General features: G+C 38.6%; 3 long non-coding RNA genes across 3 annotated transcripts in view; 2 read left to right on the top strand and 1 right to left on the bottom strand.

The window, feature by feature from the left end:
- LOC109498754 overlaps window positions 1–26792 on the bottom strand; it is a 376552-nt gene that overhangs the window by 46929 nt on the left and 302831 nt on the right. The window lies entirely within an intron of this gene.
- LOC109498764 lies at window positions 842–25959 on the top strand. Its single transcript, XR_002155661.2, has 2 exons — window positions 842–1041; window positions 25624–25959. It is a non-coding gene; the product is annotated as an uncharacterized LOC109498764 (long non-coding RNA).
- On the top strand, window positions 13782–17709 carry LOC109498761. The gene is made up of 2 exons (XR_002155652.3): window positions 13782–13887; window positions 15521–17709. It is a non-coding gene; the product is annotated as an uncharacterized LOC109498761 (long non-coding RNA).

The following is a 26792-nucleotide window of genomic DNA, read 5'->3' as shown; positions in this document are numbered from 1 at the left end:
AGGTGACTAGAGGGTGTCAAAAAGGCCAACACAACACCTGGATATAAACTGCATCTGGAAACCTTTTTTCAAAATTCATCCTTTGGACGAAGTACTGGGTTTTTGGTCAATGAAGCCATTGATCTCTGGGGCTATTGACAAAGGCCATAAACGTATGCCCATTATTCTTGTTCTGTCAACAGCCTTTGACATTTCTATTTGGCCCATCATAGATCAGTCACAGGGAAATATGTGACTTCCTTTCCCTTAAGTTCAGGAACTCAAAATGTCTCATAAATTGAATTTTTCACAAGTTGGTACTTTTGTTATTCTTCCTCAAGAAGTGTGGTATAGTTAATGCTACCCATACATGCCTATATTTCGTGAGGTTTTTTTTTTTTCCTGTTTAATAAGATGCCATGATGATGTTCTATATAATGTCCTGTTTGGTTTAGATTAGAAGAAATTCATGTATTTTAGAAAAATACAATTTTAAACAACACATCATGCACACAAAACTTTAATGTTCAGCTTCTGAAATCTATTTTATTTGCATCAATTTACTTGTATTAACGTAGATACTGTCTTAGAAAAGTGACAGCAGTGTTGGTAAGGAGAAAACAATTCATAAAAATACGAAGTCAAAACCCCTCTAACATTTCAGTTTCTATGTGTAGTGTCAAAGTGTGTGTGTAGCTATCCTAACATTTCTGTCTCCTTGTCCTGAATGTCAAATAGAGGGTTTATAAATAACTTAAGTGATAAACTCCCACTTTCTCATATCTCCTTTGGCCACGCCTTCTGCCAGCTCTCCCGTACACTGTTTATTGTCTCTGGGGAAATCTCAACAGCTTTGGTTTCTAAAAGTGCATACACTTCACAAAGTAGTTCTCCACCAAGGGCAAAGGCACCAGGGCCATTTGGCAAGGTCTGGAGACAATTTTCAATTTTCACAACTGGAAGTGGTACTGACATCTGGCGAGTGGAGGCCGGGGATGCTGCTAAACATCCTACAGTGAGCAGGACAGCCCCCCCAACAATGAAGTAACAATAGCGCCGAAGGTAAGAAACCTAGCACTTGAGTGATAGTGACAACTCTGTGCGAGGACAAAATAAGTGGGAGGAAAAACTGTAAGACACCTGACCTCTCCTCGGCCACAGTCTGGAAAATGATTCATTTGGGTGGGAAAGGAGAAAGAATGGATGGTAGAAGCAAGGTGAACAGAGGCAGCCTTGGGATCCCAAAGAGAAATGTAGTCCCTCCACCTTCATTCTGTGCCTCCCAGGTTGGGGCCTCAGGAAGACAGGGGATGGCTATGTATTCTGTGTAGGCAGATGGGACTATAAAGAAATGATGATTCCTATCCTGTGCGGGCTGATGACTGAAGACCAGAAGAGATGATGGATATCTTAGCAGAGACACCTGTACTTCGTACTTTTTTCATGCCCCGGGAGCATAGATACACCCCTGGAAAAACGGGGCAGCTCACACTGACCAGCCAGGTAGGGGAGACTGAACAATGGAATAAATTTGAATTTTTTTTTTTTGGTAAGTGTAAAACTTGCACATCACACACTGTGGCCTGGGGCTAGTATGTGCTGTACGTAGAAGTTCTATCCTGAATTACTCAGATAGATTGTAAATATATTTACATAAGTCTATCTCAACAAATTCAATTAAAAGCAATACTCCTTTTTGTTTGATTACATTGAATTAGAACAGGTTATTACTAAACTTTCAACATGATATCAGTGTTTGATTCTGTAATTCCCACCCCTTCTATCACCAAGAGTACTTTAGAATTTTGCTCTTTGTTTATGTATCAGGCCCAGTGACACAACTGAGGACAGTTTGGTAGGTTTAAAACCAGGACTAACTTAGAATAAACTAGCTGGTGGTCCAAACCCATCTCAAATGTTCAGTTGCTATAATCTTAAGGAGAATTTAGTTTCTAAAAAAAAAAAAAAAAAATCTGGTGCAAAATGGATAGTTTTGGGGTATTTGATCTGGCTCGTCTTTAAAAAAAAAAAAAAAAAAAAAAGGAAAGAGACACACAATTATGTATCACAGTTCTATTGATTTGAATCCCCACCCAGAAACCTAGAAAATTCACCCAACCATTCATCAAGAATTCTGGACACCATTATCAAAGGAAAAGGACATGTCTTGGCAGAGGACTCACCATCATCTGCTGCCAGCCCGGCAACAATCTAATGTTTGCATACCGACCCGAAGCCAGAGGAAGGCTCTGTTCCTAAAGGACATCCACTACATTGTCCCCTCCGGTGCAAGCTGCTCTTCTCCTCCTTCCAGTGGCCAATCAATTTATTTGCTTTCTCCAGATCATTTGGTGCCCTTATCTCTCATCAGAGACTCGATGTTACAAAGAGAACCTGGAAATTCTCTTCCTCAGGGAAAGCAGTTATTTATTAGGCAACCCTTAATATTCTATTCATCTGCCATGGTAGCGTGTTGACCTGGAGGTAACTGACACTGACACCCACTCTACTTTCCTTCCAACAAACCTACATCTGGATTGGATATCCATCCCCAGAGCATCACCGCTTGGAGCAAACTCTTCATTTACGTTGATAATGCCTCCATTTACTTCTTGAGACTCTGGGACACATTATACAAATTGAATAAATAAACACATTACCCTGACATTAAGTCATGTCATGGAGTCCAGAAATAACAAGTTCAGTCAGAGCTCAAAGCTACATAAAAGCATTTCTAATGTACAAGTCAATCTCCTCTCCACTGATTATATTTTGTCTTCCTACACAATCCGGAATTACTGGAAATATGCCATTTTTTCTTCCTCTATTGGGTTATCTAGAAGTTGCTTTACTGTTTATTCTGGAACCTCATTCCTATTTTTGACATGTAGAAGGGAAAGAGATTAAAGTGATTCCAGATCTGCATAGAACTTTCTCTAGCATTACCCTTGACCCTTACTGAAATCTTCTACCCAATCAGGAGTCACCATTATTTTATAAAAGTGATATCATTGTAAAATGTCATTCGTAAAGAAAGACAAATTTAGGAGGGACTTAAATAGATGATCAGGAGAAATGCCATGGCTTAAAGGAAGAGATATGTTCAACAGAGGCTTCACAATTATCTCCATGTTTATGAAAGTTTATTACAATTAAGACACTTATATTATCCTTCTTCTATGAAGAAAACACCTGGGGGATGGGAGAAAGCCAAATTTATCAGTAAGGGAAAACAATACTGTAGTAAAGATTGTAGGCAGCTTGATGCCATGGAAGAATAGGAAACAGAACCATCTGGGGAGGTATGTCTTCTCTGACAGGTTTCAAGATGACTCCCTTCTTGGTAGTTGACACTTTTCTGGGTCATTGAATAAGAAAGATCCCCTGAATGGAACTTCCTTGTTCACTAGCCTTCAGGCCCCATTAGTGGTGGGCATTTAGAGAGGGTGTCCTTTTTGGACCTTCACAGCTTTTGTAGCCTGCCTCTTGCTGGTACTGGTTTAAGGGCAAGCAAATGCTTTGGGGATTGAACAGAATTTTGAGTCTTTAGCAATCTAATTTCTTCAAAAATCTAATGGGCTTCCAGTTTATTTGCTTCTGGTCAGTTGTATGTAGTTGTATGTGTTAATAGCCACAGACAGAAGTCCTGTAGAGTCAGAGTTTTAAGACCAAAGACACACAGGTCTTTTACTTATCGACTCTGGGCTCTGCCCATCCCCCTTCTCTCATGTTTCAGCCTGGCTCTCTTAAAGCCTTTTGAAACAAAGAACTGGGGTGGGAGACAACACTCTTCATCTGATCTTTGCCATTGAGCTGGCTCTCATTGTCTGGCAGAGACCGCTTAACTGCAGGTGCTTGGGAAAGACTCAGAGACACCATCTTATCTTCTGCCAAGTCTGCCCTATTTGCAGCCTTAGCTTAGAACTGCTTCAGTCTGGGGTACAATAGCAATTAGTTTTTTCAGTCCCATAAAGCCCAAACTGCTGACTGTTTAGTGCAGCAGTTAGGAACTTAAACTTTGAATCCAGATGGCCTACTTCAATTAGGGTCCTCACTTGTAAGGTGTGCAACTGGCAAGTTACTTAACTTCTTCGGATCTCATTTGTAAAATGGGTCTAAAACCACTATGGACTTCATTGTTGGAGGCTTGATTCACTTAGAATATATAAAGCACTTGAATGGTGCCTGGCACACCGTAGGCACCATGTATGGGTAGTATTACTTACTAATTTAAGATTGCTTAAATTAGTTGATGCTTGGTCAACTTGTATTGCAGGATGCTGTTGGCTACCAGACTGACTAGCTCACACCTCAGTTTACTTCTTTTGTAGACTTTGCTGAAGAAGTGAGCAGTAGCAAACATAAGATACTGTATTGAATCTTTCCTATAATTTCCCCTAATGCTACAGCAATAGCAATCACTCTGTTTCCAAGACGTCATAGCAATTGTTTCACCAAATGTGTTGCCACAGCATAACAAGAGCTTTTTTGGCTGTCTCAGCCATTAGTATCTACATTTTAGGTTTTGTCGTGGCCAACACTCTACTTTGAGACATCAAGTCCTGGTTTCATTAGGATTTATATTTGTCTGCCCCTCATAGAGATCTTAAATGCCTAAAGCATAAACACATGAAATCTTCATTTCTTTTTGCATTAAAGTCTGGATTGACGTGATTCAGGGATGGAATGGCGATTCCACAGTCAGATCTGTAGCACCTGTTGCGTCCTGCATTCCATGCCGCCATCGCTGCAGTGCTTCCTTATCCTCACCATTCAAGATGAGTAGCCAGCCCTCACACCCATCTCCCAGCAGCAAAAGGGAAGACGGAGGATATGTTCTGGAAGCTGAATGTACATATCCAGAACTTGTCACAGGGCCACACCCAGCAAGGGAGATAGGAACACGTGGTGTTGCCTCTAGTGTCAGTAGGTCAAGCCCCAAATCAGGGTTTGTATTATCACAGGAAAGAATGAGAACAAACCCTGTGGAGACAAACAGAAGCCTCTGCCATATTTACTGAAAAAATTTGTTTATCTAGCTTAACACATTGTCTATTTAAAAAAAAAAAACGCACAGCAATGTGACCTGTTCATTTAATTTCTCTTTACTCCCTACTATAAGAAAATGTAAAAACAGTGGGTAATTACATATTCAATAAGAAAGTAAAACCCAATAGCTTGTATCAAATGACAATTCTACCTTGGAATAGCTTATGCTTTTCCCTTAAGAGATAATTGCATTTCCTAAAATTGGAATTGACTTGCATTTGTATTTTTTGCAAATAAGTACCAAACTACTTGCATGTTTGTGTAGCATAGGGTTGGTAGAGGTTTTATTTACAGAAATAAAACACCTATTTTAGCCCCTATATGTTTCCCAAACTTGCATACAGCAAAATTATATTTTAGAAGGTTTAATGACCAAAATATATGGGTTGAAATGAAAGACAGGATATCCTACTCTATATGAGCATTTAGAGGGACTGAGAAAGACTGAACATCTTCCATTAATTTTTGTTTACTTTTTCAGTTTATCTTCATGAGGCAAAGAGATAATTGAATAAGCAAAAAAACAATGCTTGGGGTTTTATAACTGTCACAAAACTTCAAATTTTTAAAAAATGACAATGAGCTAAAGAAAAATAAGCAATATATAAATGGCTTTTCTTTCTTCATTAACCAACATTTCTGTATCTGAGCCTAAGCTTTTTTTTTTTTTTCTTCCTTTCTTTTTTGGTTGGTTGGTTTTGTTTGGTTTTGTTTTGGGTGATGTTCAGCATTTTGTGTCCTGATAGGAATTTTAATGAATGTAAAACAAAAGCACTGGTACCAAGCTGAGCCCAGTGGATGAATCAGGTAGGCGTGTGTATTCACAGCACTGATTACTGACAATTTTCTTGTGCCATTGTGGTCCAAATGTCGGTCAATCAGACATGTCACCAGAGAGGCATATTTTTTAAAAGATTCTGGACATTTAAAAGAACATGGATATTGCAGGGATGGAATTGAAACAAAATTTACAAGCCCACTAAGCAACTCTGAAACATTCTGCAGAATTCCTGCCTGAGAAAGCATCTGCTTTGGACAGTAAATTTTAGACACGCCACTGGAGATAAAATGCTTCCCTGAAGCCATGAGGCATTAACCATTTCCTTTTGCAGTCAATCCAGTTCATAAATAGAGTAACAACTACTTTATTTTTCCCCTTCATCTTTAGAATTCTAATGTGGGCAACAGGTATCCAGAGTTTATCAGTGTAACACACTTTACAACAACAAAAAAAGAATTCCTGTAAGTTCCCACAGGGCAGAAAAGAGACATGATCCATTTGGACTGCTTGATATTTATGTCCTACTTAACCTTGCCCAGAAAGGATTCAAGGCAATTTACTTAAACTTTTGGTTTAACTCACAGCCCCTACCCCCATCTTAAGGGGACTTCGATATTTGAGTAACTTTTTCCAGGTCTCATTTTTGCAAAGTCTAAAACTGGGATAAAACCTCCTTAGCCTATGCTTTACAATTCTTCAAAGGTTCAGGGGCGACTGGGTGGCTCAGTCGGTTAAGCGTCCAACTTCGGCTCAGGTCATGATCTCACGGTTCATGGGATTGAGCCCTGCGTCGGGCTCTGTGCTGACAGCTTGGAGCCTGGAGCCTGCTTCGGATTCTGTGTCTCCCTCTCTCTCTGTTCCTCCTCTGCTCTCACACTGTCTCTTTCTCTCTCTCTCTCAAAAATAAAGATTTAAAAAAAATTTAAATTCTTCAAAGGTTCAGTTAAGTGTCAGATTCTTAATTTTGGCTCAGGTCATGATCTCAGAGTTTGTGAGTTCAAGCCCTGCTTCAGGCTCTGTGCTGGCAGCACAGGGGGAGCCTGCCTGGGATTCTGTCTCCCTCTCTCTCTGCCTCTCCCCCACTTGCTCTCTGTCTCTCTTTCCAAATAACAATAATATTAAAAAAAAATTCTTCAAAGTTTCTCCAGCATCCACAGTCAAGGTCTTTAGCATGGCATACAACCCTTTTGGGCCCTCGCCTCTTTCTGTCACCAAAGTTTCACATTTGCCCAGATGGCATATGACTTAGCCAGACACAATTTAATTAAACTACTTTGAAAGACATTTTAAAGGAAAGAAAGCACATCCACGTGAAAATAAAGTGTAGGGGTGCCTGGGTGGCTCAGTCGGTTTGGCGTCTGACTTCGGCTCAGGTCATGATCTTGTGGTTCATGAGTTCAGGCCCCTAGTCAGGCTCTGTGCTGACAGCTCAGAGCCTGGGGCCTGCTTAGGATTCTGTGTCTTCCTCTTTCTCTGCCCCTCCCCGACTCATACTCTGTCTCTCTCTCTCTCTCTCAAAAATAAATAAAAACATTAAAAAAAACAATAAGAAAAGGAAAATAAAGTTTAAATGATGAACAAATGGGCTTTTTAAGGTATTGGCTAATTGTGTATTGTTTTGCTATTCTTGGTGTGTACAAAGTATTTGTGTCAATTCTTGGAACCATTAGCGCTTTGTAATGTATAATTCATTTTGTGTTACACTGCATACAGCAAAAATTTGTAATAGCATAAATGTCTGTCAAATGGTAGTTTGCTGAAATTAATTATAGTAGGTTCTAATGTAGCACACATTGTATGATCCAATTTTACCAAAAAATAGTAGTATGTAATATATAGAAATCATATAAAAGGATATGGAAAATATTCTGCAAGATATTAATAGCAGTTATCTTTGAATAGGTGGGATTATTGTATGCTTTGTGTTTACGCTATTGTTTTGTTTTCTGCAATAATAATTCATTGCTTTTTTTTAATAAGAAAAAAATTAAGAAAAAATACAATAATGAAAGAAGCTACCTTTGAATGAGTGTGAGCTTAGTGTATTCTAGGCACTGTGGCAATTTTTTTTTATTGTCCGTTTTAATTCTTAATAATTGTGTAAAGTAGATGTTACGAATCCATCTCATAAATGCAAAAATAGGAACTTGGAGATGCTAAGCTCAAATTCAAGGCCATACTATGGCTATTTCCAGAGGGGAACTGCATGCAGACCAACCATATTCCTAAGGAGTCATTACACTTCTTGCCACTGATGGATATTTAGGTTGTGCTTTCAACCATTACAAACAGCACAGGGGAGAAATAAATAGCTGGCAATTAATTCAATGTTTTAAAAAGCAAAATTAAAATTAAAAAGCCATTTTACAAATCAGTAATCCTTAAAGCTAGGTGAGGGACCACTTTATAGTGTGCCAAAATGAACAACCTTTGAGAAAAAAAAAAGTGACCAGAAACACTCATTTCAACAACAAAAGAATTTTAAGCTATTACACCAATCAGCTTTTTAAAAAATTTATAACCAAAGAACTCCAGAGACAAATTTTCAAGAGTCCTGTGGTTCCCAACAGCATGTACTTAGCACCCTCACCACTCAGACCAAACACTCTCTATACATGGGCTAAAATTATTTGAATCTTGACCTTGCCCATGCTCTGGAATTCTCTTTCCACTGCTTAGTAATGCTTGTTAATTCTTCAAGGTTCTGACTCTTCTCTCCCAACAGGCTTCCATTTCCATCCTGAAGATGAGATAAGGGCAATTTCGCTGCTCTCCCACATCCAAAACACATAATAGCCAATATGGCAGATCAAATGGCCAAGCCAATATGGCCTTGGCCAATCAAAACAGATCCAGCTATGCAAGAATACCAGTGCACAACAGCTAAATACCTATCGCCACAAAGATCACGTTATGTATATCTCTTCAATAGGTACCCACGCTCCTTGAGGACTGAGGCTACTGATTTTTAATTTTATGTCATAGTGCATATTGGCTGTGCTGGAGCCAAATTAAGACAGCAAAAGCTTGGAAAACTCCTTACCTGTCACACAGTATGTGGTGATTCACAGAAACACTAGTCTGATTACATGCCTGATTTCCCTGGAGTGCCAAAATGTCACGTGCAAGGGTATGGAGCTTTTTCACAGTTAGTGTTTGATATATGCAGACATATATGGTAAAGGGGTGGAGGTGGGGCGCAGGAGCCAGACTTTACTAAAAGGCTGTGGGGACCTTAACGGTAAAAACACCATGTTAGTTCTGTTGGGCAGGGCCTGGCCCCTCAGTGTGGCCTACATTTGCCAGTAGTTCCAGGTCCAAGTGAGATGGCTCAGGACCAATTTCCCATTCAACATTCTTCAAACCACTCCAGAATATCTACACACTAGATAGAAGAAAGGTGTTTTAAAAATAAAATAAGGATATCACCAGGGCCTGAGCATTTCTCTGTGGGATTCACCCCTCCCTTCTAACAGGTACTGACGTGAGAACAGTAGACATGGCCTTCAGCCTGGGGAGAAAGAGTGTCACCAAAATTCAAAGTCAGATACCTAAGTGTTCCAGGAGGGTGTGGGAATCCCATTTCTCAAGATTGTGGATGGATAGGACATCACAGGGATGTTACACTATGTTTCAATAGCTGCCATAACAAATTACCACAAACTTGGTGGCTTAAAACAGCACATATTTATGATCCTACAGTTCTATAGGCCAGAAGTCTGACATGAGTCTCACCATGCTAAAATCAAGGTGTCAACAGTGCTGTGTCCTTGCTGAAGACTCTAGTAAATTACCCGTCACTCTGACTTTTCCAGCTTCTAGAGGCCACCCATGTGCCTTGGATGGTGGCCCCTTCTAAAGCCAGCAATGATGTGTCAAGCCCTTCTCACATCATGGTCACTTCAGGACCCCTGTGATTATATTAGGCCCCCCTGGATAATCCAGAATAATCTCCTTATTTTAAGGTCACTTGATTGGGAACCTTAATTCAATCTGTAACCCAAATTCCTTTTTGCCATGCAACATAACATATTCATAGGTTCTGGGGGATTAGATCGTGGACATCTTGGTGGGGGGTGGGGGTGGCTATTATCCTTTCTACAACACATGACAAAACACCATATTCCCAAAAAGGTAAAAGCAATACAGCATGGAGTAGAGATATACGGATGGGCCTTTTCCCATCATAGGCTCAGAGTTCAAAGAAGAAAACTCCCCATTTAGGTGACCTTATAGAAAACAAAATGCACTTAGTCTATAGCATACAGCTACAGTGAGTGATTCATGATTATACAAGTTAAATAACTAACTTCAAATTAGCTTTGCTTTATTGTCTAATTTTATAAGTGGTTCCTTGAGAACCAAAAACTGTATTAAGATTTGCCAGTGAGCAAAATCATGAGCAGGGAAGCAGTTCCTTGGGTTCATTATAGGATCCTGACCAACCCACCCTTCTACACTTCAATTTATAATTACCCACTCTTTTTCTAATCTCCCAGGAATGTTGCAAAGAGAAATTAATTATAACAAATATGGTTGCTTCTAATTATAATAAAATATTGAAGTTAAGATTGAGAAAAAGGCACAAGTAAATGTTTTTATAGGGCTCAACTTCCCTTTTCTGTTTTAAAAAACCCAGTTTTCTATACTTAGGTTTGAATTTGTTGCATTAATTCAATCCAAACCAACAAGCTTGCCTAGTAGTCAGCTTTGGGCAATCTCCTTTGTGAACATTTAACATGTCAAATGTTTCTATATAAAATCAACGGTACTTAACATAATTCCAGGTCAAAAGAATGTTGGATATTGCTTCTATTCATCTTTTCTCTACTACTGTCAATAAAATCTGTGTATTTGTTTAGTGGATCTGTTTGGGACCCACTTGTGGTAGAAGTTAGGAATGTAAAGATAAAGAAGTTGCAGCTCTTTCCCTCTGCTGTATGTCAAGAGGTGAAGGTTACCAGATGTTGTACGTAAAGAAAGGCAGAGCAGGGAGGTTGACAGGTTGTGCAATAAAAGTTGATCATGGACGTGCAGCTGAACATGATCATTTAAGTCACAATGTGGGCAAACTGTGTGCCACTGGTGGCAGTGCAGAGGCTCAGAGGAAGCGGGGAGAGGCAGACAGGAGAAAGGGGGGTGGGGTCAGAGATGCCTCAGAGGCAAAAAATCACTGGGGTTAAGAGCATGAGCTTTCTACTCAAGTAGACCCAGGCTGTTTGAAATCCTACGTCTGCTAAGTCAATATCTCTGTATATCTCAGTGTCCTTTTCTTTTAAAATAGGAGCCTTAATAGTAATTCCTGATGGATTTATTGCAAGGAACAATGATATAATGCATGTGTAGTGCTTAACACAGGTGCCTAGCACTGAGAAAATCTTCAGTGACAATTGGCTGCCTTTAGAAGACATGGTCAATATAGGGGGAATAGGAAGAAGGAGAGGGAGAGGAAGAAGAGAAGGAAGGCAAACAGGGCAGGACAAGAGGAAGGGAGGGAAAGGATATTCTGGGGCATATGTCCTGGATGAGAGATAGCTCATGGTAAGTCACAGGGCTGAGTTTCCTGAGCAAAGCTTCAGGCATCAGGGAAAAGTAAACCGGGGGGAAAGAGAGTGCCAGCCTCTCATATGGAGACTTGAGTTAATACTAAGAGGGAAACCAAGACTGCATCCACTTAAAGCTCTAAAACGAATCCAGCTACAAAATGCCAGGGAGAGCAGTACCTGGAAGAACCTCAACACACCTGGAAGCCCCAGGCAGATCCCAAATAGTCATCAAGGGAAATTTGAGAGAAACTCATAAACCCAGGGTGCCTCCTAGAGCACAAACTCTTCAACCGAGAGAAAGGCAACCTGAGGGATGGCGAATGCTTAAATATTTTGCCTGTATTCTGCCCTTTGGTTTGGGAATCCGAGTGAGACTCACTTTGCAGGGAACAATCACAGGGAAATGGTAATAACAGTCCTAGGAAAATGAGATTTCACCTCAAGGAGCTCACAATAGAATGTGGAAAAGATGAACATGCAAACAAAACTATCTACAGTGTAGCCAACCATAAGACAAGCATATACCAAGTGTCTGAGGGAAGAGCATGATCAGTTATGTCTGGGGGAGACAGGGAAGGCTTGCCAGAGTATCAAACTCTGGGGGCGCCTGGGCAGCTCAGTTGGTTAAGCGACCAACTCTTGATTTTGGCTCAGGTCATGATCTCCTGGTTCCTGAGATAAGCCCCACATGGGGCTCCTCATTGACAGCACAGAGCAGGCTTGGGATTCTCCCTTTCTCTCCTTCCACTGCCCCTCCCCCTGCTCTCACACTCTCACAAAATAAATAAATGAACTTAAAAAAGAGTGTCAAACTGGCGTCAGACTTCAGAGGATAAATTCACCAGGAGAGCAGAGGGAAGGGACATTCTGAGCAGGGGAACAGCATACAAAGTCATGCAGATCTGAAAGTGGACGGCAACTTTAGGACACCAGATGTAGTGGTTATAACATCAAGGGTATATGGATCAATAGTGAAGGGAAGGAAAGCAATGGAGATGGGAATGAAAGGAAAGCCTTGGTAGTTTCGTGATGTGTTTCCACGTGTCATGTGTATCAATAAATCAGTTTTTATTGATTTTTATTGTTCGGTGTGTAATAGGTCCCAGTAATTATATGATCTTATATATATTTATATGTTAATTTACTGTTTACAGAGTATGTCCTTCTCATTTAATTCTCACAGCAGAACAGGAAGATAGGTTTTGTCATCTTTGGTTTTGCAAATGAGGACAAAGTCTCAAAGGACATTAAGTTGTATGCCTGGGGTTGCCGCGCTTTGACTGAAACCAGCTGCCTTGGTATTCATTCATATTCAGCAAACATGTACTGAGTTCCTACTCTACTGCCAAATGCTCTGATAGATGCTGGGAATACAAAGAATGCTCAAATGAATACACAGAAAGAAGGGAGAAACTAGTACATAAACAATGAATTAAAATATAATGAAGTAAAAATTACTATAAGGATGCACATGAGATTGTTACCCAGAATATGCACAGAGGGGCACAGAAGAAGCTGCCCGGAACAGCTGCCTCCTGAGCTGTTGAGTAGGTGTGTAGGGGGTGGAAAAGATAAAGGCTGTTCCAGGCATGGGAACTGCATGTGCAAAGACACAGGAACCCTAGAGAGGATTACATGAAACCAAACCAGGAAACGTTCAGGGAGGATTGCCTTAGGTTGCAGATGAAAGACAGAGGAGCCAGATCAAAAACAGTCTTTGCAAGTCTATGCTCAGGGGTGTGAATTTTCATGCTGTAAATGGCTAGGATCCACTGGAGGGTTTTAATTGTGTGAGCGACAAGATCGGATTTGTTATTCAAAAAGCACACTCCGGCAGCAGTTCAGTGGGTGGAATGGAAAGTGGTTACCCTGGGGACGAGCAGACCCATTAGGAAGCTGTGACAATCATCCAGGAGAGAGAAAATGAGGATAGTAGTTGGAGGAATGAGCAGATTCAAAGACGTTTTGGAAGCAGAACTGATGGTCAGGAGAGATTCACTGGATACAAACACTGAACAAAAGGAACAATCAAGAATGACGGTCAGACTTCTGGCTTGGACATCTAGGTGAATAGTAAATCATTAATCAAGATGTAGCATACTAAAGAAGTAGCAGATTTGCAGAATATTATGCGTACATATGGAATGAGCTGAATTTGAGGTGCCTCTGGGACTCCCAGGTGAATATACCATATGTGGTTAATATATTTAGATTTCAGAAGAGAGATTATATCTAAAGATTTAAGAGTAATTGTGAAATACTCTGTTGTTGAAGTTTTGACAATCTCCAAAGCTACAAGATCTGGGTACCATTGCTTCTACCCAATTCATTTGCACCATCTCTGAAGGAGGTACTAGCTCAAGCTTTGTTCCAAAGTACAAATTAGCATAGCAGCTCAGTAAACAATGTCTCTGAGCTTCTGGAAAGAAAGATGTTCAGTCACCATAAGGCTCAGAATTAATGAAAAGTCACAGAAATAATAGCTCTATTCTCCAGTTGCTTTTGAACCTCAAATCACTCTTTGGCAACAAGGTAAGAATTTACAGAAACTGCTGAAAAGATCTTCTGGTAAATAGAGCAGCAAAAAGAGTTTGTTTGTAATATTTGTTCTAAACAATATATGTGGTTAAATTTTGAAATTGCTAGTTCACATTCCTGACCTGAATTCCTTTTCTAATTGGAAAGTCAATTTTGATTTTGATTGTAGGGTATAATTCCTTTAGAAAAATCTCCTGTGAAGTTAGTTCCTTCTCATTATGTTTTTTTTAACCAGATAAAATTACAAGAATTAAATGATATGTGCTATGTAATGAATGCAGTTTGCCTATGCTTTAATGAGAAAACAGTTCCTGGAGGGAAAATATTTTTGCTCAGTTATGGGCAAACACCGACAACATCAATTGAAAACCCAATGAAAACTGTTATTTCTTTCAGGTTGGATAGAAATGACCATAATGTAAGGCCAGAGCATTATTGTTATTAATGCTTGGAAAAACACTAATAATCAATAATTCGTCTCCTAATTGTGATAGATATGAAACAATCAATCCCATTGTTTTTCCTTTCCCATCCCCATACTTCCTAGTTGGGTCACAGTGGGAAGAGGAAGGGATTCATTTGTCACAGTATATGTTTTGTCACCAGCGTGAATATCAAACCTCTCTGTAGTGTTTGAGAGAAAGGAAGGAAACTAAACAGGGGCTTGGCATATTTAATCTTCTCAAAGTTTTCAAGTAAATCTGTTCTACGAATACACAGAGCTAATAAATTTAAGACCATTGAAACAATAATACAAAACTATTCAGGAGTAATTATGACATGATAAATGTTCCATAAGTATTTGATAGTATTATTACTAATTAGATCTCCATTTTTTACCTGAGGAACCTCATACTCAGGGAGGTTAAATATTTATCCAAAGTGATATAGCTAGTAAGGGATGGGTTCTGATTTGGAAGCCAGGTTTCCTGGCCTCCAGAACTTATGCCTTTTCCATTATTCTATACTGCCACTTAGTGACAAGTACATTTAGTCCCTATTGAAAATAATACTCCCTTATAGTCTATTCTCACAGAGATACCCCTGAAGTTGGTAGATGAAAAAAACTTGACTTCTAACCCTTGAGAGCTGATTTCAAACAATCTTTCAACTTACCTGTGCCCTAATGTTCTCATTTGGAAATGAGAGATGTCATTATTGCCCTTCTTTATCAATACACTATGCAGGATAGTATATTACAGTTTCTATATTGTAGCATCCACATACATTATCTCATTTGGTTTCAAAACAGAGCTACTAAAAACTAACAGAAAGCACATGGAATTTCCAGTTTCACTAAGGGAATACAATTCTTTGAGGGTCAGTTTTTTCACTTATAAAACTAGAGGTGAATTCTCTTGGGGTCTTTTAACATTCTTATAAAATGATGTTGCATATGGATTATTCCTAAGTTTAGATGTAGAAAAAGCTCAGAGAAGATCAATGATTTCCCCTAAGAATGTTCAACAAATAAATTATGAAGTCCTAGGACCTGGGATTTTGACTCCTGATGTAAGTCCCTTTCTACTCCATTGAACTACATATTTATTCTGATAGGCAAAGAAACCATAATGATGCTTGATATGAGTGATAATTTGACTCATCAGATGATTGTTTTTGCTTTTAGGTAGATTGATAAACTTCAAGGTAATTAGCATCTATAGTTGCTAAGCTGAGATCTGAGTGACACTGGTGACCTGCCAAAAGAAACAGTTGGCACCAGACTTTGTGAGTTGCCTTTCATCAGCAAGCTTCACTTCAAAACACTGAAGTCCACCCCGCCTGTACCTGAATTTCCCTCTTGAAACAAGTGACTAGTGCCATCTTTCTCTTGAATTGGCTGGCACTGCTGTGATATCAGTTATCACGTGATATTCCAAAAGGCAATTGTGATCTCTGGCATCAACGCGTTGGCAATCCACTTGGAGAAAATGCAGTTTGATGTTAAGCGCCTGGCAGTTTTTATCGTAGCTGGAATGAACAGAGGGTCCTTAAGTCACCCGGAATACCACTGAGTACTCTGTAATGCTACTCAATGTCGAAACTAGGTGAGAAGTCCCAAAACCTCAGGTTTCACAAAAGCAGAGTTTCAATTATCAAAGCTGGCTAGAATTGGGGAATCATCCAAATTAACCACTATATTTTATAAATGAAGAAATCTGTCACCATTTGTCTGGGCAAAGAAAAAAGGGATTGGAGCTACAGTCTTCACTGGCTAATTTGTTCTGGGAACCATAGAAGTTAAACGGATGCTGGACAGACACCAACTATATGAGAGACATCATGCATTTTCTAAATATGTTGGTGTTCCTCCATATAAATCCAGACTATTTTGGTATTGCTTCATAAGCAAGTATTCCAACTTAGAAATGTTGAAAACCAATAGAGAAGTAACAGAATGTAGCAGCTCCTCCTTTCCTTTCTTCCTCTCACTATGTCTGCATCAGGTACTTCTCTGATACAGTCTTCACACTGTCATAATTGACTATGACCTTCCAAAAAAAGTCAACAAAGCAACTCACAGCCTACCTGCTGTAGTCCGTGTATAATTCACATGCTGAAATCCTACTCCCCAATGTGATGATATCAGGAGGTGGGGCTTTGGGGAGGTAAGAATGAAGCCCTAATGAATGGAATTAGCTCCCTAACAGAAGAGAACCCCGAGAGCTCCCTCACCCCTTCTGCCATGTGAGCACAAAGAGAGAAGACGGCCATCTATATGAGCAAGGAAGTGGGCTCTCACCAGACACCAAATCTGCAGGTGCCTTGATTTTGGACTTGCCAGCCTCCAGAACTGTGAGGAATAAATTTCTGCTGTGTAAGCCACAGGCTCTATGGAATTTGTTATAGCAACCTGAGTGGACTAAGACACTATCCAGGTTTTTCTGATAATGTTTTCTCCCCTCTTTCCACCCTGACAGTACATCTTTCTCAGTTGCCCTGTGTCACTATCACCAGGCTGCTTTTGACTTAAATAATGGCAAGAGTGCAAGGGCTTTTGGGACAATTAATATATTCTCTATTGGATCTGTTTCAAAGACAGAATAGCAATTGTCTTAGAGAACAAAATGGCACAATCATCAGAGTTATGCAGTGGAGGCTTTTCTATCTCCAGCTCAGAAGCCTTCCCTGCCCAGCTACACTTGATCACCCTGGATGCACGCTGCTCCCACAGTGGTCTTCCACTCACAGCTCCAACTGGATGAAAGATGATGGGAGGGGACATTGCAGGTCCAGGGAGTGACTCTTCCAGAGTGAAGAAAAAGAAAGTGGTTCTGAGAGCACTACCTAAGAAAGATCTAAAGCTGTTTGGTATGGCCAGAAGAATATGATTTTCCTGAGTGACCTGTTGAACCAGTCTTATTACTCTGTAGTCTCAATATATAGAGCTGGAACATAATTCCTCTCCCAGTACCAGGACAAGTGGGTGGGACTGTCTAACTCTCTATCCCTCCTTCTACTCTTCAAACTGCAAGATACTATTTTGTGTATCTTTTCTTTTTTGAAGGCTGCCCTTGATGCTCAGCATAACCTGAGCTCACCTGGATAAAGGCATGGTTTAGGAGACGGTACTCGGAGAAACAGTGCCCTGGGTCCAGAGCTTCCAGGACAGGGCCAGGCGGCAAAGCTTAATGAGGAAAGACTCATCTGATATAAATAATTTAAGAGACAGAATTCACAGTGGCCTGAATAGAAAGTGAAAATGCAAGCATGCTGCTTCTCATGGACGGCAAAAAACACTGGCATGAAAAGTCTTGTTTTCTCGTTAATGAATTAAAGAAATAATCACAAATGGGATATAGATCCAAGTGACCACATCATGATTCACTCATTTGTCCATGATGAGTAAATTACCTGTTTTATGACTGAGCCATTCCCCATTGTGACATTAAAGTACCGAAAATTGTTAGGGATTGTTCTTTCTAGAGAAAGATGATGCTACTGAGCCACCAACAATGCTCAATGTTTTCAGCAGTGAGAAAAGATTTGCAACATAACAGATGAGAACTATTTGTATGTGCTGATCTATATTTATGAATCAGAGAACATCCCAGGGGAGTTTTAGCTTCACTAGTAGGGGTTTTCAATCCTCATCTCTATCACAGCAATTCCCATACTGTTACACACAAGAAGGAACACACAGGTTTGATGAAACTCAAAAATAACTAGTGTTCGATGCTTCCTCTCCCATCTTTAAAAAAAAAAGCCAGTTTTGCCATGGCAATCCTTTAAAAAAAGAATTACAATTGCGTTAGAGATAAAATCAGATATTGAAATAGCACACACACACATACATACAACCTATTGTATCAAGACACACAAAAAAAAGGGAAATATTATGACTAATTTTTAAACTAAATATTTTCAAAAAGATTCTCAATATCTCTAGATTGTCATTCTCTAGGTAATAATAAACTGAACAAATACGTGGTATGACAGCAGCAGAAGTGAAATGCATTTTACCAGTAAAATTTTACCTGGGGTGAGGTGGGGGGAGTAAACTGATGTGTCTAAGAGGAAGTATCTTGTGTCTCATCTGCCATAAAGGATAACTACAAAATCTCTATCTAAAAGAAAAAAAGAGAAAAAAACAAAAACAAAAACAAAAATACTAAACGTTACAAATGGAAACCAGTGAAGCCAGGACTTGAAGTTTCTAGATCCTGAATCCTTGAAGATTGAGTCTTGATTGCAGAGAGAAGGGAAATACTTTGAGGTGAGCCCCACAAGCCCTCGGGGAGTAGGCTGGGTTTTGGCACAGAGCATGGAAGCAAAACAGAAAACAGTGGCATAGGGTTTATAGTGCTCTCACTGCACTGTAGAGATAAAAATCAAAGTTTTAATTGAGGAAATTGGAAAATCTTTGGAAATGAGTGACATGTGTGCAATGTAGGAAGAGTAGTGCTTAAAGAGGAAATTTTAAAGCCTTAAATACATCCACTAGAAGAGGGAGAAAAAAGCTAAAAATCACACATGTTAAAATATAGTAAAAGGAGATCATGAACAACTTTATATTAATTAACTTCATACATTAAATTCCTTGAAAAAAGCATTACTTACCAAAATTGATACAAATAAATAAAAAATCTGAATGATGCCATTATCTATGAAAGAGATTGATTTCAAAATTAAAAACCTTCACACAAAGAAAATTTTGGGCCCAGATGCTTCAAAAGAGAATTATTCTAAATACTTAAGGAAAACATTATTTCAATCCTGCACAGGCTTTTTAATAGTCTAGATAGAGGGAGTATATTTCCCATCTCATGTTATAAGACCATTGTAATCCTGACAGCAAAACCTGGCAAAGACATAAAAAAAGGAAAATTACCCATCTTTCTTGTGAATAGAGACACAAACATACTAAAGAATATCAAATTAAACCTAACAGTATGGGAAAACATAATATAATTGGAATTGAACTAAGAGCGGGAAGTTGATTTATCACTCAACAATCAATCATTGTCATCCACTACACTGACAGAAATAAGAGAGTAATCATGTAGCCCTTTTAATAAATTCAAATGAATAAATAAAAACATTTACAACCATTCATTACTGAGACAAAACAAAATAAATGCCTCTTAGCAAAACAGAAGTAGGAGGAAATTTCTTTATATGATAGAGAGTATCTTCAAAGAAAACTTATAGTAAATATTAAGCTTGATGAAACTCTGAAAAATTTCTTTCTGAGATAAAGTTATCTTAAGAAATAAGGAAAACCCCATTGCCATTGCAACTTAAGAGTTTTTTGGAAGTCTTGCCAATGCAATAAGGCAAGAAAAATAAATAAAGTATATATGCATTGAAGACAAGACATGAGAATGTACATAGAAAATCCAAAAGATAAACATTTAGAATCAATAAGTGAATTTATCGCAGTACATACAAAATACACAAAAATAAATTATACTCATAAAATACCAATAAATTAGAAAATAAAATTAAAAATGATACACTGTTATTTATAATATATCAAAAAATTAAACAAATAGGATTATATCTAACAATAGTGTGTAAGAGAGAAAAGTATAAAATATTATTGAAAGAAATTTAAAAAGATCTAGATCTATGTCATACATACTATGTCCATGAATTAGACAATAGTATCAGAAAAGTCATTTCTGAGTTTGATCTCCTGCACTCCTAGTTAAAATCTCAACAGGTATTTTTGTGGAGTTTGAGAAGTTGATTTAAATCAATGTGGAAATGTTAAAGACCAAGAATAGCCATGATGACCTTGAAGAAAAGGTAAGTTGGAAGACCTACAACATCAAATAAAGAAATTAAAATTTATAGCTATTGTAATTAGATTTATTATTCATTAAAGGATAGACAATAAATGTATTGAAAAAAACATTCCAGAAATAGTCCGGAAACAAACCCATATACACAAATACTGCACTGATGAGTAAGGGTTGTCAAATGATAGTTTCTTTTGCTTTTCTTCTTCCCAATAAGTGATACTGTGTGAACTGGAAAACAAATAAAAATAAACCTTGAATCCCACCTCACTATCTTATATCATAAATAAAAATGAATTCCAGATGGAATAGATTTCAATAGGAAAAGTCAAACAATACATTTTCTGGAAAATAATGGAAGAGAAAATATACATGAGCTTAGAATAGGCAAAGACCTTTTAAACAGGACACAAAAATGCTACCCAAAAGAAAATGATAGATAAGTTGGACTTCATTAAATTACTAACTGAAACAGCCCCTCCCATGTTTTAGAAGAAGGTAGAATATCCAACTTTTAAAAATCATAACATTAAAAAAATTTAAGAAACCAACATATGGGTAAATTAACGATATCTAATTAGCAAAAATCTTGTCTAAAAAAAATTAAAACCTTAACCATTTCAATAACATGTATTCCCTCAATAGAGATGCAAGACATAATTACTTGGCTATAAGTCAGTTAATACTGAATCACATGATGTAGTAGTAGGCAAAGAATTAAGTGTGTTCCACAGAATGCATTTTAAAATTCAAAGGTGGTTTAAAAGGGTAAAGTTAATCAAAATGTCTGTGAACACCTGGCTTCCTTCTTTTTAGTTAGGCTTTTCTGAAGCACAGTTTTGACAGCATCATAAAAGTGGAAATGAAAGACCATCAGGGAGAAAGCAAGTGAGTGTATGAGACATGCACAGAGGTTCCACCTCAGAGAACTAAGGCTGGAAGGATGTATTCAGTAGTTATAATAGAAGTTTGACTTAGAGCTCAATCTCCTATCATGACCTATAGCTAATAGATTATGTTATTAAACCTGTTGGGAGTGGGGAGACCTAATTCAAGAATAAGAATAGATTAAGAATAATACCCTGCCATCCAGAGGTATGAGATTCAAGTCCATAAATATAAATAAATTAGCTTCAAAAGTAATACTGCTTAATTTTTAAAAAGAAAACAACCAAAAAACAAACAAAATACCAAAAACTCTCCAAAGGCTTCATGTCCTACCATTATAAAGTAACAAGACTGAGCTCCAAAATGTTGGGTCCGGCCAGCAGGACTGGCTACATAACTTGTGATGCCCATTGCAAAATGAAAATGCAGCATTCCTAGTTCAAAAATTCTTAAAATTTTTAACACTCAGCAACAGCAAAGCTTTAAACCAAGTACAGGGCCCTGCTGGGCACTGGGCCCCGAGTGACTGCCCCATGCAGCTGACCCTGTCAGCCAGCAAAGACTGGCCACAGAAATCTAGGTTTTCGTCCACATTTTCCTACAAGGAAAACCACACCATCAGCAGTGTTGTCTGTGACAAAGTGTGAAGTTTTGGATTTGATGTGCTTGTCTTAGGTTAAACAGGGGATAGTATCCTCATGCTGAGTCTTCCGTGCTTTTATTCTGAAACAGATAGTTTGCCCATTCAAGGCTGTGATCATCAGAATACATCCCCATTTCTGTCTCCAGCCTGTGTTCCTTACACTGCCCAGAAAGAAAGCATTGTGTGTGTGGTGGTTTTTTTCATGCCCCAGTAAGCTTTCAAATTGGGCCAATCAGAAATGATACATGCACACATAATATCTAGCTTGCTTTAATCTATCAATTAATATAGAGAGACTATTTAGAATATTTAATACAAAGAACAAAAGAATGCCATTACATGAAAAGTGTAAGAACCAGTTTCAATTGTGTGCTATTCCATTCTGCTTTATCCAGCCACTTTATCTGCATGGATTCCTTCCAAGAGATAAATCTTTCAAACAGGACTTTTTTTTTTCTTTTCTTTTTTTTTTTTTTTTTTTTTTTTTTTTTTGTGAGTTATAGCCCATGTCCTGTCAGGTTGTGTATCAAAACTGCAGGTGAATTTTCACCTCTTGATTCTGCTAAACTGTAAAAGGGCTCACAAGGCAAGAAATCTTAGATCTTTTATTCATTCTAGGCACTGAAAAATGGTAAAAATATTTTTTCCTGCTAAATACAGAATATGTGTCTCCTGATATATGGCAGGAGCACTAAAAATAGGACCAAGTACACATCTTTGTTTCATCCAAAGGACATAAAATATACATTTAAAGTTACAACTCAGGGTATAGTTTGCTATTTCTTACCATTAAGAAACACATTTCCAAAATCAATATCTACTCCTATTTAGGTTTCTTGGAAGGGAAGAATGAAATTGAATATGAGAAAATGTGACTGGTAATGAACAGTAAGAAAGGGATATTTATACTTTATCTTCTGTAGTCCATCCTGTGAAATAAGAATGAAGCCAGGGGACTGATGATAACAATCACATGCTTTTATGAGTTAGGGAACCACCATCTCAGATGGTAGAAACCACTAAAGAAGAGTGCTGACAGCAGCTGACAGAAGCAGAGCACCCTAATGCATAATTTAAGGATAGCTTGTTACAAGAGGAACTTTAGCAAATGTGTACAAGGTGAAGAGTTAGTGCTATGTAATGTAAAATTAGTATCTGCCTTAGTTGGGGTTTCAAAGAGAGCAGAGAGAGGCATTTAGCAAACTCCTTACAGTTTGGATGATTCTATCTCTTATTGCCATCTTTGAAATTGTTTTCACATTGGATATTCCTATCTTACATACCTTTTGTTGTTGTTGTTGGTTTTTGTTTTCCTCAAGATTTTATTTAAGTTCAAATTAGCTAACGTATAGTATAGTATTTGGTTTCAGGAGTAGAATTTGTGCTTACATATAACACCCAGTGCTCATCACAACAAGTGCCCTCCTTAATACACATCACCTAGATAGCCCATGCCCCACCCACCTCCCTTCCAGCAACCCTCAATTTGTTCTCTACAGTTGGGAGTCTCTTATGGTTGGCCTCCCTCTCTGTTTTTATCTTATTTTTCCTTCCCTTCCTCCATGTTCATCTGTTTTGTTTCTTAAATTTCACAAATGAGTGAAATCATATGGTATTTGTCTTTCTCTGACTGACTTATTTTGCTTAGCATAATACATTCTAGTTCCAGTTATGTCATTACAAATGGCAATATTTCATTCTTTTTAATGGCTGAGTAATATTCCATTGTACGTATGCATGTGTATATGTATATGGATGTGTGTATATGTATATGTGTATATGTATGTATGTGTGTGTACACACACACACACACACACACACACACACACCAGAGCGTCTTTATCCATTCATCAGTTGATGGACATTTGGGCTTTTTCCATAATTTGGCTATTGTTGATAATGTTGTTACAAATATTGGGGTGCACATGCCCTTCGAATCAGTATTTTTGTATACTTTGGATAGATACCTAGTAGTACTGTTGCTGGGTCATAGGGTAGTTATACTTTTAGCTTTCTGAGGAAGCTCTATACGGCTTTCCAGAGTGGCTGCACCAGTTTGCATTCCCAACAACAGTGCAAGAGGGTTCCCTTTCTCTGCATCCTTACCAACATCTGTTGTTTCCTGAGTTGTTAATTTTAGCCGTTCTGACAGGTTACACACTTTTCTTCCATGCAATTTGAGTTCAGAAAATAAAAGCTTATCTCTACATGTTTGGGGACCTTCTACTGCATCTTAAGAGTCATTTTCGATTACTGTTTCTTTAACCGACTCTTCCCTTGTGCCCATCTTCTTGGTCTTTCATCTGGAACATGTTAATGATTTGACTGCTCTGGCTCCAGCCTTCTTTCCTTCTGATACATCACTCAAAAAACTTCTAATTTCTCATTTCAAAATGCATATTTCGGGGCACCTGGGTGGCTCAATCGGTTAAGCGTCTGACTTCGGCTCAGGTCACGGTCTCATAGTCTGTGAGTTCAAGCCCCGTGTCAGGCTCTCTGCTGGTGGCTCAGAGCCTGGAGCCTGCTTCAGATTCTGGGTCTCCCTCGCTCTCTGTCCCTCCCCTACTCACACTCTGTCTCTCTCTCTCTCTCTAAAATAAATAAACATTTAATGTTTTTTTTCAAAATACATATTTCATCATGCCACTCTCTCTTGGCTTACAGGATAAAATCTTGACTCCCCTATAGATTCAGAGTCCAAGGAGCCACAGTGGGGGAGGAAGTCTTAGCCAAGTCCATGTACATTTAATTCCCTATGCAACCCTGGTGCACCAAAGGCTAACCTCAGTGCTCACTGATACTCAAAATTATATTGTCTTGCCTTAGATTTAGAGGCTTTTGGCTATACACTCTAACCTTTAGAGATTGCTCAGTGTTTCTTGATCATACCTGGCTCACGACCACCCATGTTCTATTCCAAGGGAACACACTTCCCAGGAAAAAAAGATTCTAAGCTGAGCCAAGGACACACTTCCAGGGAGTTTTAAGATGAATACCAGGGTGGTCCTCAGGGAAACGAGATAAAACAGACTACTTGGACTAGTTCAAATTCTAGGTATAAACCAAGGGGCAAAACAGAAGTGCAAAGGTTCACATGTGGTCCAGACCAGACCAGCAGGTTCAGGATTTCGCTGGGATTTGTAGTTAAAGCCCATAAAAGTCAACTGTGTGTTTGACTGAAGTGTTCCTTCTGCATATACCACTGGGAATCCAGCACAGATTCCCGTTGATGAATTTGGACATTCAGAATCTGTGCATATCTCTTTATAACAAGGTCCACTAGCAAGGACTGTCTATATCACATCAGCCTGTAGTAGGGGATTTGAACCATTTCCCCTAATTATACCAAATGAATTCAGTGAACAACAGAAGGGTACAACTTAAGATGAGAAATCACATTACCCACAACTGAATTTTATAAGTTTTTTTTTCAAAATCATATATTTAATATAGTACTCATGTTAAGGCTGAGCAGAGGATATTGAATCTCTGAAAGATCTTAGCAAATTATGTAAACATCAATTTATTTGCAGTGTAGAGCCAAATATTTCCTATTAATGAAAGATTTCTTTACCAAATTCCCATAATAAAGCTGTTTATGGTATTTTCTAAATGAACTGAGTTACATCAGTCCTCAATGCAACACTGTCGCCTTATAGCTTTAGGGGATTTTTCATATTCCACAAGGGATTTTATTTAAGAACTAGTCTTTTAACAATTATGTCTTTCTTAATATTTTAACAACTTTACAGACCTCTTGGGGTGTCGTGTTACACTGAAGCCTCTTGAAGCTTCACAAAAATGGATATAAAAACTCTCAGAACTATTCCCAGAACCAGATTAATCCTTCATGGGAGACACTTCGATCATGTGACCACACAAAACATCATTTTCTTAGTAGCACATTAGGATTTCTGTATAAATCAATGTCTTCTTTTGTCTTCCTTTTTTTAGATGGAAGAAACTTAAAATGAAAAAAGAAGAAAAGAAAAAGCCCCACCTGTAGCCCTTGGTAGCAATTTAATAGCTGACAAGAAGAGGGCTTCATGACCACAGAGATACTAGTTTTGACATGAAAATACTCCGTCAGAATGCGAACTCTGGTCCAATACATGAACAGATACCGTTTCCCCTGACGATTTTTGGCGAGACTTCACAAGGAACCTGTTTTCAGCATTTCAGTCACCTAAAACTGAACAAAAAGCTAATGCAGTTGAGGCACCAGAGTTCACAGGGCTGACAAATGGATAAAATGTTCCTTTGCTAGATTAAAAAAAAGCTTTAAAACTGTTTCTGACATCTTTCTATGTGTGCATGCATGCACCACCACCAGGAAATCGAGCTCCGACTTGTTGCTTCTAGAACTCTTTTAATCTCTCCTCCCTCCTTCTGGCATTAGCATGTTTTCCATGACGGCAGTGTGAGTTCTTATAAATGAAGGTGCTGACATCTACACTGGTTTTGGAGCCTTCTTCCCGATGTCTCAATATTTTTGGAAAGCATGATTGCCAAATGCCCTGACCACAGAAATCACAGGATGGACTTGGGATTTAAAAGTCTGACCCAAAATAATTTTAGGTCATGCTGAAAGGACTCAGGCCAATCAAAACTCCCTTTCAAAGGTGCTGGCTAAGATCCTAGTTAGGCAGCACGTAGTATCCTAAAGGTGCATAACAAGACCTACAGAGAACAGGAGGCACAAAGTCTTAGGGATAGGTTTGGAATAGCTAATTCTGTTGAGTTTAAGTCAGTAAATGCAGACAGACCAAGAATAAAATTCTATTCAGTACCGATATGAAAATAAAACTTAATTCCTTAACGATTTATGTAGGAAAGAACAGGCACGGAACATAGTCTGGGAGTCCACCGTGATTAGACTGAGATATCAGGTCAGTCCCTCACATGTGCCATTTGCATTAAGACACAAGAAGTTTCTGGAAAACATAATGAAAATTCATGGAGCTGATAACTGCTGTGATCTCTGAGAACATGAGGGCCACTAAGGTGAATACCCTCGAACAGAAGGTTGAAGTAAGGTCTGTTCACCAACAGATGCCCTGGCTGGCAAGGATCTCATCCTTGAGATAAGAAGAGTTAAGTTTCCTGAGTTTGTTCCTGGGCCT

The sequence above is a fragment of the Felis catus genome, chromosome A1 (genome assembly GCF_018350175.1).
Source record: "Felis catus isolate Fca126 chromosome A1, F.catus_Fca126_mat1.0, whole genome shotgun sequence".
NCBI classification, from domain to species: domain Eukaryota; kingdom Metazoa; phylum Chordata; class Mammalia; order Carnivora; family Felidae; genus Felis; species Felis catus.
The sequence above is the reverse complement of the archived record's forward strand: the minus strand, read 5'-3'. Positions and strand labels throughout refer to the sequence as shown.